Here is a 16941-nt window from a genome sequence, read left to right as displayed (position 1 = left end):
AATTGTAATGAAGAACACACTCTAAGGAATGTCAAATTAAGAAAGTGTTAGAAAGAACTTATTACGGTATTCAGTCCTGTGTTAAGTGATTTGGGGGAGGTTTAAGGGGCTTTCTCTTGAAAATTCCACTATTGAGTATCTTAATAAACTTTATATATAGTGCAGGAGAAATAAAGTGAGGTTAAAGCTGTGTTTAATAAAGAGGAAGCGATCACTCATAATAGCCAGAATAGGTACCTGTTTGATCATTTTTTTGTGATTTGAACAATGTTCTTGTTTTGGTCTCAATTCTGTATGATTATGCAATGGTCTTGTCTTGGCCTTGTCTCATGTTTGTGTTCTGTGCAATTAATTGTTCAACAGAATACCAATGCTGGGCTATGAGTGCCAGACCAGCTCCAGCAACAGTAGGACCTAAGTGATAGTGTCAGGACAGTTTCTTCACTGTTGTGCCTGTTTATCTCCTTCTTACCAGTTTGTGTAATGTAAGGAGACTGACCTAAGAAACACATACCAGAGGCCTGCCTTCCTCTGGAATCTTGCTTATGTAAGAAAAGGAAATCCTTTTTGTTTAGTCACTGTTTGCATCTTTTTTCTTTACTTGCAGTCTAGGGCATTTATAAGATATATATATTTATATATAAATCATATCTGAGAACAAAATTAAGGTAATAACTTAAGTCCATAGCCATAAAATTGTGTTGGCTAGTGATTTAAGTCCTGAAGAAGTATCTTTTACAAGACCTAACAAGTAGTTAACAAAGTGTGGCTCTTAATTTCCTCCTAGCAAATGTCAATGCCCTTCAGCCAAAAATCACAAGAAGCCTGCAGTTGAGGTTTATTACTATTACTTGTTACAGCTAGGGAAAATGCACAGTGCAAGGAATCCTTTAGCTGGTCAATAAAAGAGTATTAGAAAGAACCTATTAGAGGATGTGGGCTTTGGTTGGGTAATTTTGGGGAGCGTCTAAGGAAGAAAGGGTTTGCTCTATTTTTGGGTGCTAGGAAGCAGGGCAATCCTAGGATTGGGCATCTAATACATCTTAATTATAAGGAAAGCAGATTAACACAGGGATAAAGCTGAAATTGGTAAAGAAGTAGCATTCACTCATTTAATGAGAGGGGAATCTTTAGTATTTTGTGTGGCATGGTGATCTTGTCTGAGTCAATGTTCTGTGAGATTTTTTTTTTAAGATTTTATTTATATATTCATGAGAGACAGAGAGAGAGAGAGAGAGAGGCAGAGACACAGGCAGAGGGAGAAGCAGGCTCCATGCTGGAAGCCCTACATGGGACTCAATCCTGGGACTCCAGGATCACGCCCTGGGCCAAAGGCAGGCACTGAACCGCTGAGCCACCCAGGGATCCCCTGTGAGAACAGGAGGACAATATGCTTTAAACATTGTCAGATAAGTCTGAAATAGTATTGAGTCTTAACAATGAACACACACACACACACAAAACCAATGAACACCAAGCCAGTTTTTCCAATATCAAGAGACTGTTCTTTTTTCTCCTCACAAATCTACTTGAATGTTTTTTCTCCTGGAGTAATTCTGCCAGTAAACAATGTATTTGTTGTATATAACACCAACTGCATAGGCAAGAAGAGAAAAAACAAAGTAACTTGGACTTCATCAAATTTAAAACTTTCATGCATCAAAGAACACTCTCAACTGAAAAGGCAACCCACAGAATGGGAGAAGATATTTGTAAATTATAAATCTGATAAGAAATTAATATCCAGAATATATGAAGAACTCTACAAATCAGTGACAAAATTTTTCAATGCACAAAGGGCGTGAACAGACTCTCCATGGTTACCGGCACATGAAAAAATGTTCAAAATAACTAATCATTAGGGAAATGCAAATTAAAGTACAATGAGAGACCACCTCATACCCAATAGGTGGCTATTTCCAAAAAATCAGAAACTACCAAGTGTTGGCAAGGATATGGAGAAACTAGAACCCTTGTGTATTACTGGTGGGAATGTAAAATGGTGCAGCTGCTGTGGGAAAAACAGTATAGTGGTTCTTCAAAAAAATTAAACAGAATTATCATGTAATCTAACAATTCTATTTCTGGATACTCAAAAGAATTAAAAGCAGGAACTTGAACAAATATTTGTACAGCAATGTTCATAGCAGCATTATTTACAATAGCCAAAATGTGGAAGCAACCCAATTGTCCACTGACAGATAAATGGATAAATAAAATGTCATATATACATATAATACAATTTTTTTCAGGCTTAAAAAGAAAGGAAATTCTGACACATGCTACAACATAGGTGAACCTCGATGACACTATGCTAAATGAAATAAGTCAGACACAAAAGAATAAATGTTGTATGATTCCATCCACCTAGAGTAGTCAAATTCATAGAAACAGAAATTAGAATAGTGGTTGCTAGGGGTTCAGGGGAAAGGACAATGGGGAGTTGTTCAGTGGGTATAAAGCTACAGTTTTGCAAGACAAAAAGTTCTTAAGATTTGTTGCACAATGTAAATATGCTTAATGCTACTGAACAATACACTTAAAATAGTTAAGATTATGTATTTAACTACAATTTTTAAAAAGGTATTCAATTAAAAAAAAAAGGCAACCTTACTGGTAACCAGGAAATTACAAAATAAGATGGAACCATTCTTTTCACCCATTAAATTAGCAAAAACTAAAAAGATTGAAAACAACCTTCATGAAGGATAAGAATCACTTTTATACAATCTTAAAGTGCTTCAACCGCTCAATACTAATCTGGTACCATATGTCACATTGAAAAGTGTACATATTCTGAAATGCATTAATCTCTCTTCTGGCTATCTTGCGGATTTATAGGCATCAATATATAAGGATATATGTAAAAGTATGTTTATTACAGTATTGTTTGTATTAACCAAAACTTGAAACAACTGAAATGTCCAAGAGAATGGCTGAATAAATTATAGCATATCTATACTATGGAATGGTATATAAATAGCAAAAAATGCTCATAATATTTTTCATGCAAACAAAAGAAATTTAAGAATAATATGTGTGATGGGATCTTATTTTGTTGAAGGAAGGGAGAGAAAGTTTTTAATATTAGTACAGGAATATAAAAGAATATTATTGGAAACCTGAAGGGGAAAAAATTGGAAAAGATTAGGGGGCAATTATTTTTAAACTTTTATAGAATCTTCAAATTTTTATAATAGTTTATATTACTGTAAAAGATATGTGACAACAAGCATGAGTCTTTAAAAAGGTTAACACTTTTTATATTATTGGTTATATAGAAAAAAATAAGAACAAACAACAGGGATGCCTGGGTGGCTCAGCGGTTGAGCATCTGCCTTCAGCTCAGGGCGTGATCCTGGAAACCCGGGATCGAGTCCCACATCTGGCTCCCTGCATGGAGCCTGCTTCTCCCTCTGTCTATGTCTCTGCCTCTCTCTCTACGTCTCTCATGAATAAATAAATACAATCTTAAAAAAAAACAAAACTTTAAGAACAAGCAATTTGCTGTTTTTCTGTGAGTAGAAACAAAATTTTTTATTCTTTTAAAAAGGTTGGGGCTGGCTCAATTAGTAGAGACTGTGGTTCATGATCTCAGCTTTGTGAGTACAAGCCCCATGTTGGGCATCGAGACATTTAAAAATAAAATCTTTAAAAAAATAAATTGGGGCTCTGAGTGGCTCAGTCAGCTGAGCAACAGACTTTTGGTTTTGGCTCAGGACATGATCTTGGGATCCTGAGGTCAAGCCCCAAGTAGGGTCTGCACAGGATTCTCTCTCTTCCTCTCTCTCTGTTGCCTCCCCCCTTCTATTTCTTCCTAAAATAAATACACAAATCTTTAAAAAAATAAATAATAATGTTAATAGTAGTTCAGCCCACCAGCTTCCCTTGTTTTGGTATCAGACTCCATGCTTCACACTATAAAAACTGAAATGACCTAAGCTAGGCCAAATCTATTACTTCAGGCTCATAGCCTGTTAGATGGGTAATACTATCTGCTATGATAAATAAAGCCAAAATGTCAGTGGTTTAACCAACATAATTTGATTTCACTTCACATCAAAATGTGGATATCTCTGGTCAGTGGAAGACCTTTATCTATATGGAGATTCAGGAAACTACCCTTCTTTTTTTTTTAATTTTTTATTTATTTATGATAGGCACACAGAGAGAGAGAGAGAGAGAGAGAGAGAGAGGCAGAGACACAGGCAGAGGGAGAAGCAGGATCCATGCATCAGGAGCCCGACGTGGGATTCGATCCCAGGTCTCCAGGATCGCGCCCTGGGCCAAAGGCAGGCGCCAAACCGCTGCGCCACCCAGGGATCCCACCCTTCTTTTATAATCCCCCAGGGTCTTAAATCTCTCTGGATCCAGCTAACAAAATAAGAAGAATGGACACAGAGAAGACATAGCGCTTTGTAACATCTTGGCCTGGATGCAATATACATAATTTTCACTTATTTTCTACTGATAAGAAATATTCACATATCCTCACTTGGATGCCAAGGGGACAGCTAAGAAAATGTAGGCATGTCAGATACTTCCCCGCAACACCCTTCACTATGTAAGTGGGAGCACAAATTTTGGGGCTTTCACTACAAGGCTAATCAAAGACTTTTCTGGAACTTTATAATTGGAGCTGCCAGGGACTTAGATTTATTAAGATGTCAGGTAACCTCTTCAGTCTAGAGAACGAAGCCAAAATACAAATAGGTCAAATTAGACGAGAGACAAGTTCTATGATATTCTATCTATTCTCTTCTGTGTTACTTATCCACTGCTATTGTAATAAATCTTCCCAAGCCTCAGCAACTTAAAACAACATTTATCATCCCGCAGTTTCTGTGGGCCAGAATTTCAGAAGTAGCTTAGCTGAGCAGTTTCGGCTCACAGTTTCTCATGATTGAAGTCAGATATCAACAAGGACTATAGTCATCTGAAGCCTTGACTAAGGTTAGAGGATTGCTTCCAAACGGCTCACTCACATGGCTGTTGGCAGGAGGACTCAGTTCCTCTCTGACTTTTGCCAAGAAGCCTGTTTCTTGTCACATGGGCCTCTCCATAGTCTGCTTGAGCATCTTCTTGACATGGCAGTTGATTTCCCCTTGAGTGAGTGATCCAAGAGACACAGCAAGGAAGAAATCAAAATGCCTCTTCAGAATCACACTGTCATTCTGCCTTTTACTATTTTTACTGCCTTTTACTATTAAAAGAAAGTCACAGTAGAGAATTTATAGACATTTTATTTTATTTTTAAGATTTTATTTACTTATTCATGACAGACAGAGAGAGAGAGAGAGGCAGAGACACAGGCAGAGGAAGAAGCAGGTTCCGTGCAGGGAGCCCTATGTGAGACTCGATCCTGGGTCTCCAGGATCAGGACCTGGGCTGAAGGCAGCGCTAAACTGCTGAGCCACCCGGGCTGCCCTTTATAGACATTTTAAAGCCACCACACTGTGAAACAGTTTTGTTCCGTGAAGCAATACATTCCCAACTTTACTTGAACTAGCTCAAACTAGCTTTCTTTTATTTGCAAACGAGAGCTCTCACCTATAGTGGAATTAACAAGGCATATACAGTAAGAATATTGTACAACGACTTCAGGAAACTCTTTGGCAGGATCTACTAAAACTGATCCCACCCATGCCCTAAGATCTAGCAATTCCATTCCCAGGTATATTCTCAACATGTATGTGAAATTTACGTGCTCCAATACACCAGATACAAGAATATTCATTGAAGCTTTATTCCATAAGAGCTAAAACTCAAAAAGAAAACAAATATCCATCTAAAGTAGAACAGATAGGTTGTGCAATGCCCATTGTTATGGGTAATTTTGTGTCGACTTGACTGGGCCAAGGGCTACCTAGATTAAACGTTTATTTACGGGTGTGCCTTTTAGGAGGTTTCTGGGTGAAATTAGCATTTGAATTGGTGTGCCCCTGCTCTCCTGTAATAAAGGCAATGCCACAAGGGAGGATGGAGACGCGGACAGAGATTGTCCTTTCAGTGTTACAGCTATTAAAGTTGGTTGAGAGTCTTACATGTGCCACATGCCCGACTATTGTCGATAATTAATCTACCTAACCTCAATGTGTGAAAAATTTAAATGATCATAACTTACCGATCTTGCTATACAACAACAAAATCAAAGCCCCCCTTAGCTAGTTCCTTTAAAACGCACTCCCCCTACGTCCCCGCAAGGATTGTTGCCAGTCCTCCCTCCAAACAGCACAGGCATTTATTTTTAATCTCACCTGGGGACGTTGGCCTCTTAAAACAATTAAATGACAATAGATGTCCAATTTTTCCCTAGAGAGCCCTGGGTTTGGAGTCACAGATTTGCTTCGGTAATTTAGGAATAATGTATTCGGGGGGAAGGGGGAAGGCAGTTATCCTCCCTGAGCCTCTATCTCCTTATCTGTAAGACAAGCATCAGTAACCCGAATCACCGGGCTGCGGTGAGAATTTTCAGAGAGCGTCAAAGTCCCGCGTAATTTTCTCCTTTTTTCTCAACTAGCGCTTCGTTTCTGTTTTTTTTTTTTTTAAGATTTTATTTATTTATTCATGAGAGACACAGGCAGAGGGAGTCCCGACTCCCGACGCGGGACTCGATCTCAGGTCTCCAGGGTCACGCCCCGGGCCGAAGGCGGCGCTAACCGCTGAGCCACCCGGGCCGCCCCGTTTCCGTTTTTTAAAACTTGTGTCATAGCGTTAACCGGAAGCTGACCTGGAAGCTCCTTAAAGGAAGGGCTTCCTTCCCAATCCTCCGGCAGAGGACGAATAAAAGTGTAGTAGCCGGAGCGCCCCACAAAGAATCTGGCATTCCGACGGTTCCACGCGTTCCCAGTCACGTCCCACAAGAAGCGTTAAGCTACCTGAGAGCTCGGTACTTGGGAGGCCCCAGCTCCTCGGCCTCCCGGGAGGCCCGGGTGACGCAAGCGGAGGGCCCCGGGCCGCGGCGGAGCGCTGGCGTACTTCCGGCGCGACGCTTTCCCTCCACGCCGGGCTGGGTGGCGGGGGAGGGAGGCGGTTAGGGGGCTTTAGCGCCTTTTCTGGCGGCGGTAGATTTGAAGCGCTTTAAAGGACCGGACCCCGGGAAGAGAGGGCTGCCGGAGCAGGTGGGCGGCGCGAAGCCCGAGTCGTTTCGGTGGCGACCTTTGCAGCCGTCCCGGGGAACGAGAGCGGGAAGAGCCCGAGGAGAGGGGCGGAGCCGCCGCGTTAGGCCCGGCGGAGTCAACCGTCTTCGCCTCGAGGTATCCGGGCTGCTCGGTGCCCGCACAAGCCCGTCCCGGGGGGGCCGTGGCGCTGGCCTTGCAGCTGCGGCCGCTGCCCGAGCCTCCCGGGCCGGGGAGACGGTCCTCCCCCTCCGGCCCCCGCCCTCTGCACTTGGGCGCACGCCTCCCTCCCTGACGCATTTTGCCGCACAAGCTGTAACATGGCGGCAGCGACGGCGGCCTGAACTCTAGGGAGCAAGGGTGATTTTCTTTTTGATGCTTCGAAATCGTAAGACTCATGGCTAACGCGGGGTAGGCGGGAGGATTGGTGGAGAAGGGGTGACCTGATGTCCCGGCGGGTGCGGGGTTGGAGAGCGGCAGGCGAGGAGCCTGGATCACAGGCTTTCCTCCTTCTCCTCCTCCTCCGACCTTTTCCTCTCGCGGACCGCGGCTGTCGTACCCAGTTTCGTGATACAGGCCTTTTAAACCGAAACTGCAACCCGGGCCCTTGCCTTTTCGTCCCAGCGCTGTCTCAAAGTTCACCCCACGTTTCCGAGGAGCCGTGAGCAGCGCAGGCCTTTTAGGCGAAGATAATTACTCTTCCGGAGGAGGGCGAGGGCTCCGGGGCTCCGTGTGCCCTGGGGGAAGCGTGCGAATTTGGCTCCTCTTTAGTCTTTTAAGGAGCTAAGTCGGGGTCTGCGGGAAGGCAGAACTGCCATTCGTTTTGGAGATGTTATGAAAAGCACCATTTTGTGCATTGGTGTAATCTGTTCCCACAACAGTACTTTCCGTTCAGGACCAAGCTTTCGCAGTAGTGGTGACATATAACGTCCAGGAACAATTAAATGTCCTGGGCGTTTGGGGCTCCGTTAACTTTTCAGGAGCTAAAACCAGATGGAAGGGGTGTGTGTGTGTGGGGGGGGGGATATTCGTAAAATATTCGAAAAGATGATAGCTGAGGAGGTGTGTGAACATTTTCGAAATAGGGCCGTAAAATCCAGAAAAGGTACGGTCATCTAGAATGGCTACTTATCAAGTCCTTTTTTTTTTTTTTTTTTTAGATACCTGAAAATGTACTCGTTTTAGCATTTCTCCTTTTTGTTTTAACCGTTTTAGACAGAATTATAATTATTTCTATAATAAATTACTTCTGGCTCCACTAGAGTTCATTTTACATCGCTTAAGGTTTTCTTTACTCAGGATTATAGGTGCCCTAAAATCCCAGTGGGTCTTGTAATAGGATTCTGTGCTTTTTAGGGAGGAGGGGGGCAGGATATTGTGTTTGCTTTTTAAGGTTTTTGCCTTAAAAACCTTGCCTTCCCCTGCAGTCAGCAGTGTACAAGTATGCAAGCTTCCTAGTTTAGAAATTTGGATTTGTTTCTGGCTCAGCCATCTTTCTGAACCTCAGTTTCTTCATCATAAAATATTTTGATTTCAGGCTATCATAAGGTGTGGGCTTCAAAAATAATCAAATTTGTTAAAATTCTGTGTAAAATTGGCTTTCAGTAAGAAGTCAGTGGTTCTTCTGTGAGATAGAAAACATACTTTTTTTTAAAGAAATATTTTATTTATTTATTCATGAGAGACACAGAGACAGAGAGAGAGAGGGGCAGAGACCCAGGCAGAGGGAGAAGCAGGCTCCATGCAGGGAGCCTGATGTGAGGCTGGATCCCAGGACTCCAGGATCACGCCCTGGGCCAAAGGTGGCGCTAAACCACTGAGCCACCCAGGCTACCCGGAGAACATACATTTTTTATAACCTATTAAAGACCTTTCATTTTTGTTGCTATTATTGTGGTCTTGCAGTATCAGTGACCTCTGATTTATATTTTCTGTCAGGCAACATCTATTCTGCATGCAAAGGAAAATTCGTAGCCATTCATGATAGTATGAACTAGTCATCAATATGAAACAATAGCAATTAATTCTTCCAGTGTTACTCTTTTAAGAAACAGATGTTGATGTTATTTGTTTGTTTATTTATTTACTTTTACTAATAGGGTATTTTAGTAGAACTATAACGTATTACCTAGTTTTGCTATTCTGATATACTAAGATGTTTAACTTGCCACATGTATTAGGAGTCCATAGATAATTAATTGAAGTGATTTGAAGAGTTTGTTGCAGATTTCTGCTACATTGTTTTACTACACTTTTTTGGACTTTAATATTAGCCCCAAGCTTCAGTTTTTATTTAACGATCTATGGTTTTGCCATGGTTTAATGCATATACTGTCTCTATAAGAACTCTGTATTTTTATTTCGGTGGGGCAAATGTTGCATCTTGAAATTTACTACAGGCAGTATTGTGTAAATACTTAGAGAAAACTTCTGTAACTGGGACTTTGTACTTTTAGTACCACACAGGAAATCCTTTGCACTTTTAAAAGGTGTCTTAAGATTATCACCAAACTCTTCTTGAAATGTTACTACCTCATACTTACCTATAACTATAGGCTTCAATATTTTTAAATATTAAAATGGTTGTTTTTAAAACATGAGTGATTCCTTCAGTCATTGTTTTTCTTTTCTTTTTTTTTAAGATTTTATTTATTTATTCGTGAGAGACACAGAGAAAGGCAGAGACACAGGCAGAGGGAGAAGCAGGCTCCCTGCGGGGAACCCGATGTGGGACTCGATCCCAGGACCCCGGGATCATGACCTGAGCCAAAGGCAGACGCTCAACCACTGAGCCACCCAGGTGCCCCAAGTCATTGATTTTCTAAAATGAATGAAGCCTCTTTATATATTAAGTTACTATGAATTATATATAAACTTTAGCTTAAGGTTTATATCATTACACTATGGTCATAATGTAGAAAGTAAAATTGAATAAGCCATTATCTGGAATATTTGCGAATAAGCTGTTTTCTAGAGCGAAGCTGTTAAAGTACTTAACCAGAAAAATCTTGCTTTTTTAAGTTATGACTTTGTGCCAGTCACTTCAGCTCTCTAGTCCAATTGTCAAATCTATAAAATTAGAAGACTGGACCATTATTAAGTTTCCTTCAAACTTCAGAAATCTGTAATTTATGTAGGAATTACCACGTTGGCTAACATGTTGCTATTATATGACATAGGTATATGTCTGGAGAGAGTGTTGTACGTTTATCATTGTAAGAACTTAAATAATTGCAGGTATAAGATTTAAAATGTTAACAGGGATTTCCCAGTTAGTATATGCTTTTTGAGTTTGGTACTAACAAAGCATAGTTTTATGCTTCCAGATTGTATGTTTAGAAGGTATATGATACACTATTTAACACTGAACTTGGCAACATTACAGCTTTTCTCTTTTTATGTTTTCTAAAGGATTTAAGAATTTAGGAAGTGCCTAGACACTGTTAATCATGTTTCTATCAGCACAGAGGTTTGTGATTATCAGAGACACTAAGTGAGGAGGCACCGTATGGAAGAGCATAGTTGCCTTTTCTGATGCCTCAAAATGTTAACTTGTTTGTACTTAATTAGCAATAGGATATTCATAAATGTATTAGAATGCTTATAAAACAGTCTATTTTCATTTCTCATTTGATCTCTGTGAACTACATTGTGGGTAGGGTCAGTAAAGAAGCCGAGGGAATGTCAGATTGCCTTCTTTTTTCTTTTTTAAAGATTTTATTCATGAGAGACAGAGAGAGGCAGAGACACAGGCAGAGGGAGAAGCAGGCTTCATGCAGGAAGCCCGATGCGAGACTCGATCTCGGGTCTCCAGGATCATGCCCTGGGCGGAAGGCAGGCACTAAACCGCTGAGCCATCCAGGGATCCCCTCAGATTGCCTTCTTTGAAAGTAATCTTCAAGTCTGGTCTAGTTCTGATTAGTTTAATATAAAGTGCTTGCACTTAAAGGTGGAAATTTTGTATGAAAATTGTTACCTGTTTATTTAAACTTAAGCAGATGAGAACTTTCCATCTATTTCTTAGTCCTAAAGATGCTCCCTCTAGTAGTGGATTCTGTTTATTAAAAAAGAAAAGAAACATTTTGTTAGTAAAATACAACTCAATTAAGCAGAGCTAGGAAATAGGTTCTTTTTCAATTATGGGAATAGACTCAGGATGGTTACTGACTGGTAGGCTTTGGGACAATTTACAGACTACAGATACAAATTAACAGTACTTCATGTGAGTAGTGGTACATTTAAGGGGAAGGCACTGAATTTTAAGCAGAATCTAGTTTTGCTCATGCCTTGATTAACTAGTATTATTTCCATTTGATAATGTTGTCTTGGGCCAGGCCCTATGCCTGGTGTTGAAGATAAAAGGGTTCTGAGTTTGAGGAGTTTACAGACAAGTTTATGATAATGAAAATAAGATTCATTAAAGGAGAATCATTTAAGATTTAGAGTCAGGGTGACGTTCCTGGAGAGTGTATTCTATTTGAGTCTTTAAGGACACAGAGGAATTAGCCAAAGGAATCAGAAAGGGCAGAGACCTGCTAATCTTAATAGTTTAAAAGATTTAATGTCTATTTTTTGAAGACTCAGTACTTTACTGACTTTCTCATACTGTGTAAAACTTCTGAGTAATTCTTTGAGTGTCATAAATCACTGCATTATTTATTGCCTTATTACAAATACCGTGTCCTTTTCCATATATTTTAGTAATTAGTTGCCTATGTCCTTGTCCTGCCCCCATTCCCTTCCTTCATGTTACTTTAGGATGAATATCAGTTATTTTAGTTATGAAACTATAAAATGAAACTTTTTACAAATGAATTTGTTACCTCTGATATTTTTATGAAATATATTTGTTGCAGAAGTTTACATATCCTAGCATCATTTTGTATTTTAAAATACTGTTTACATTATGAAACTATGAAAACTGTTAGTAAACATTGAAAACCACTGTAATTCTGTCTGCTTAGAAAAAATATATATAAACATTTTAAAAGTTATAGCTAAGCATCAGGATTTTATGCATTTTTATATGATCTAACCTTTTTTAGTGACTTTGTTAGCTTTATTATTTAAAAGAATTTTCATGGGACACCTGGGTTGAGCTGCTGCCTTCAGTTCAGGTCATGATCCCAGGATGCTGAGATCAGCCTCCATTGGGCTCCCTCCCTGCTCAGTGGGAGAGGGCTTATCCCTCTTCCTCTGCCTGCAGCTCCCCTTGCTTGTGCTCTGTGTCAAATAAATAAAAATAAAATCTTTAAAAAAATAAATCTTTTAAAAGTTAAAATAAATGAAAAGTATATTCATTATGAAATAAGGTTTAATAAATAAATAAATAAATAAATAAATAAATAAATAAATGAGGTTAAGTATTACTCAAATTCCTGAAGTAGGCAAGTGAAGTGAGTTCGTGAGGTCAAGTAGATAATAAAAGGTAATAGCTAATAGGTTATAGTTGGAGGCAGACCATGTTGATTGCTGTACAGGAATGGGGCACATTATTTTTGTTTGTTTTTCAAGAAAAATTAATACCTGGATTTTATGGAAATAGTTGCAACTCATTCAGGTTAAACAGATTTGCAACAAAGCATGCTACTATTCTGAAAGCTTTCATTATATACTCTTAGGAAATTCATGAGTCATTTTACTGAAAATTGCATATATATTATTTTTCCCTGAATTATTGTATCCTTGATATCCCTCAGTAATATTTTCCGTTTACTTTTTCTTGAGAATGTGAAAAACTGATCAGATGTTTATCTCCTGTTTGTTTTTTTCTTTTTAAAAAGATTTTATTTATTTATTCATGAGAGACACAGAGAGAGAGAGGCAGGGACATAGGCAGAGAGAGAGAAGCAGGCTCCATGCAGGGAGCCAGCCCCATGTGGGACTCAATCCTGGGACTCCAGGATCACGCCCTGAGCCCAAGGCAGACACCCAACCACTGAGCCACCCAGGTGTCCCTATCTCATGTTTGATTTTAGGTATTATTGAGTAATACCAGGAAATCATAATTATAAAGATGTACTACTATTTCTGATCAGGTAAAATCTGATTTCAGTGATGTTAGACACATAGTGCTGAGCCATCTTTTTTGTCATCATTGATCTTTATTAGCTATGACAAGAACATTTACATACTTGAGGTTTCTTCAGTGCTTCTATTTTATTTAAGATTTTATTTATTCATGAGAGAGACAGAGACATAGGCAGAGGCAGAAGCAGGCTTCCTGCAAGAAGCCTGATGTGGGATTCGATCTCAGATCCTGGGATCACGCCCTGAGCTGAAGGCAGACGCTCAACCACTGAGCCACAGAAGTGTCCCAATCTTTAGTGCTTTTAATAATGATTTGCTGTCTCTCATCTTTCTTGAATTTAAGACATTTAATTCATTACGTCAGGAAAACTAATTTTAATCTATTTCTGTGAATAGTATCCTTATATGGTGTAACCTAAATATATATCATAATCACTGACAGACCTGTACATTATACTCTGAGATTATATATACATATTTATTATGAGTTTTTTCTTTAACATACCAATTATATTCATTAAAGAAAAGTGGAATGAACTACAGTGAGGCAAAAACTCTTGGTCTTACAATGAAACACAATAATGACTTTTCTTTCAATTTTTTTCTTTTTATAAATCTTTAAATTTGAAATTTATGAGTAGTTGATTATAATACTTTCACATATAATACTTTCACCATTTTATATCATTTTTTAAAACAAAATTTTTTGAGCTTTTATCTATTCTTGAGAGACAGAGAGAGAGGCAGAGACATAGAGGGAGAAATCGGCTCCCTCTGGGGAGCCTGATACAGGACTCAATCCCAAGACCCCAGGATCACGACGTGAGCCAAAGGCAGACACTCAACCATTGAGCCACCCAGGCACACTATTTTTAAACAAATTATAAGCATTTTCTAGATTACTTACTACTGTTTATAAGCATTGCTTTAACAACTATGATATTTTGTTCAACTAGAGACCATGATTTAGCCATTTTTTGTAATACTGACTAGGTTGCTTCTGATTATATGTTCCTAAAAAGAGTACTAAGATAGTAACTTTATACATGAAGACTTTCTCAATTTTGGGTAGTTTCTTAGAAGAGATTCCTAGTGGGTGAATTTTACTGGGTGAAAACCAGTTTAAGATAAAAATACTTTTTTCCCACATAGTATTTCCAGAGGAGCTGCATACTATTTTGGGAATTAGTCTTAAAAGATCTTTACTCTTTTGATAAGCAAAACATCTCATTTTATTAGTGTTTCTTCTACATGTCTGTTGAAGACAATTTTCAAAACCAATACATAAAAATTACCCCTAAATTCATGGCTTAAATATAATCAATGTTAATACTTTGGTGTAAATCTTTGGGGGTGGCTTTTATTTATTCAATTTGGGGGGATATAATTGGTACTATATTAGTTTCAGATACAGCATGATGATTTGATATTTGCATATATTGCAAAATGACCACTACATTTTTTTTTGGATATTTTTTTATTGGAGTTCAATTTGCCAACATATAGCATAACACCCAAAGCTCATCCCATCAAGTGCCCCCCCTCAGTGCCTGTCACCCAGTCACCTCAACCCCCCGCCCACCTCCCCTTCCACTACCCCTTGTTCGTTTCTCAGAGTTAGAAGTCTCTCATGTTCTGTCTCCCTGATATTTTCACTCATTTTCTCTCCTTTCCCCTTTATTCCCTTTCACTATTTTTTATATTCCCAAATGAATGAGACCATATAATATTTGTCTTTCTCCGATTGGCTTACTTCACTCAGCATAATACCCTCCAGTTATATTCACATTGAAGCAAATGGTGGTATTTGTCCATATTTCTCATGGCTGAGTAATATCCCATTGTATACATAGACCACACCTTCTTTATCCATTCCTCTGTCAAAGGACACCGAGACCCCTTCCACAGTGTGGCTATTGTGGACATTGCTGCTATAAACATTGGGGTGTAGGTGTCCTGCCATTTCCCTGCATCTGTATCTTTGGGGTAAATCCCCAGTGGTGCAATTGCTGGGTCGTAGGGCAGTTCTATTTTTAACTGTTTGAGGAACCTCCACACAGTTTTCTACAATGGCTATACCAGTTCACATTCCCACCAACAGTGCAAGAGGGTTCCCCTTTCTCCACATCCTCTCCTACATTTGTTGTTTCCTGTTTTGTTAATTTTCACCATTCTCCCTGGTGTGAGGTGGTATCTCATTGATGGCCAGTACATTTAATCTAGTTAGTCATCTATCACCTCACAGTTACCAAAAATTTATTATGATGAAAACTTTAAAGATCTCTCTCAACAACTTTCAAATATGTAGTATAGTGCTGTTAACAATAGTCATCATGCTCTACATTACATCCCCAGACCTAAAATGAATTAGGGTTTGTTTTTTTAAGATTGTACATATAAGTGAGATCATAAGGTATTTGTCTTTTTCTAACTTATTTCACTTAGCATCGTGTCCCAAAGGTCCATACATGTCGCAAGTGATAGGATGTCCTCCTCTTTTTTTTTTTTTTTTTAAGATTTTATTTGTGGGGGGAAGAATGTGCGTGAGCAGAGGGAAGGGCATGGGGAGAGGAAAAGAATCTAAAGAGAGTAGAGCCCAATTTGGGGCACCATCTCATGACCCTGAGACCATAACCTGAGACAAAACCAAGAGTGTGACACCCAACTGACTGAGCCACCAGGCACACCAGAATTTCCTTGTTTTCTTGTGGCCGAATGATACTCCTATGTGTGTGTGTTCACATATCACATTTTCTTTATTCATTCATTCATCCATCAGTGGACACTTAGGTTGTTTCCATGTCTTGGCTATTGTAAATAATGCTGCATAATTTATAATCCGTGTCAATATTTTGGTGTAAATCGTATCTTTTCTTTCAGTTACATTGAGTTGCAATTGACATATTGCACAGTAGAACTTTAAAGTATATATAGCATATGACCTAACACATATTAGAAAATGATTAACACAAGAAGTTTTGTTAACATCCATCATCTGAGATGGATACAAGGAAGAAAATGTTTCTTTTGATGAGAATTTTAAGGATTTATTCTCTTAGCAGCTTTCTGATATAGCATAGCATATAGCAGTTAACTCTAGCCATCATAGCGTTCATTACATCCTCAGTACTTAACACTAGAAGTTTGTATCTTTTGATAGTTTTCACTCAGTTCCCCTACTCTCTACCCCCAGCTCTGGGAACTACAGATCTGATTTCTTTTTCCATGAGTTTGGGCAGGGTGTGTGTGTATGCATATATTTTTAGATTTACCTTTTTTTTTTTTTTTAAGATTTTATTTATTTATTCAAGAGACATACACAGAGAGAGAGAGGCAGAGACACAGGCAGAGGGAGAGGCAGGCTCCATGCAGGAAGCCTGATGTGGGACTCTATCCCAGGACTCCAGGATCACACCTTAGGCCGAAGGCAGGCGCTAAACTACTGAGCCACCCAGGGATCCCCTATATTTACCTTTTTTTTTTTAGATTCTACATATAAGTGAGACCATACAATATTTGTCTTTCTCTTTCTGACTGACTTCACTCAGCTTAATGCCCTTCAGGTCCATCCATGTTGTTGCAGATTGCAAGATTTCCTTGTTTATTTCGCTTGTTTTTATGGCTGAATAGTATTCATTGCATATGTAAATATACCACATTTTCTTAATCCATTCATCTGTTAATGAACATGTAGGCTGTCTATATGTCTTGACTATTGTAAATAATGCTGCAAAAAAAAAAATAATGCTGCATTCAACATAGTGGTACATATAAGTCTTTGGCATAATGGTTT

General features: G+C 39.1%; 2 protein-coding genes across 17 annotated transcripts in view; one reads left to right on the top strand and one right to left on the bottom strand.

The window, feature by feature from the left end:
• FASTKD1 (FAST kinase domains 1) overlaps positions 1–7007 on the bottom strand; it is a 56160-nt gene extending 49153 nt beyond the window's left edge. The window contains exon 1 of one of the 3 annotated variants that reach the window (XM_072811312.1): positions 6879–7007. The gene's annotated coding sequence lies outside the window, so the exon portion shown is untranslated. The remainder of the gene's footprint in view (positions 1–6878) is intronic. The other 2 variants (XM_072811315.1, XM_072811311.1) reach the window with 2 other exon arrangements.
• PPIG (peptidylprolyl isomerase G) overlaps positions 6726–16941 on the top strand; it is a 64177-nt gene continuing 53961 nt past the window's right edge. For 2 of the 14 annotated variants that reach the window (XM_072811319.1, XM_072811318.1), the window contains exon 1: positions 6964–7256. The gene's annotated coding sequence lies outside the window, so the exon portion shown is untranslated. Of the gene's footprint in view, positions 6890–6963; positions 7507–9760; positions 9919–16941 lie in introns of those variants that run through there. The other 12 variants (XM_072811322.1, XM_072811333.1, XM_072811326.1 and 9 more) reach the window with 12 other exon arrangements.

Source organism: Canis lupus, chromosome 34 (genome assembly GCF_048164855.1).
Source record: "Canis lupus baileyi chromosome 34, mCanLup2.hap1, whole genome shotgun sequence".
NCBI lineage: Eukaryota > Metazoa > Chordata > Mammalia > Carnivora > Canidae > Canis > Canis lupus.
The sequence above is the reverse complement of the archived record's forward strand: the minus strand, read 5'-3'. Positions and strand labels throughout refer to the sequence as shown.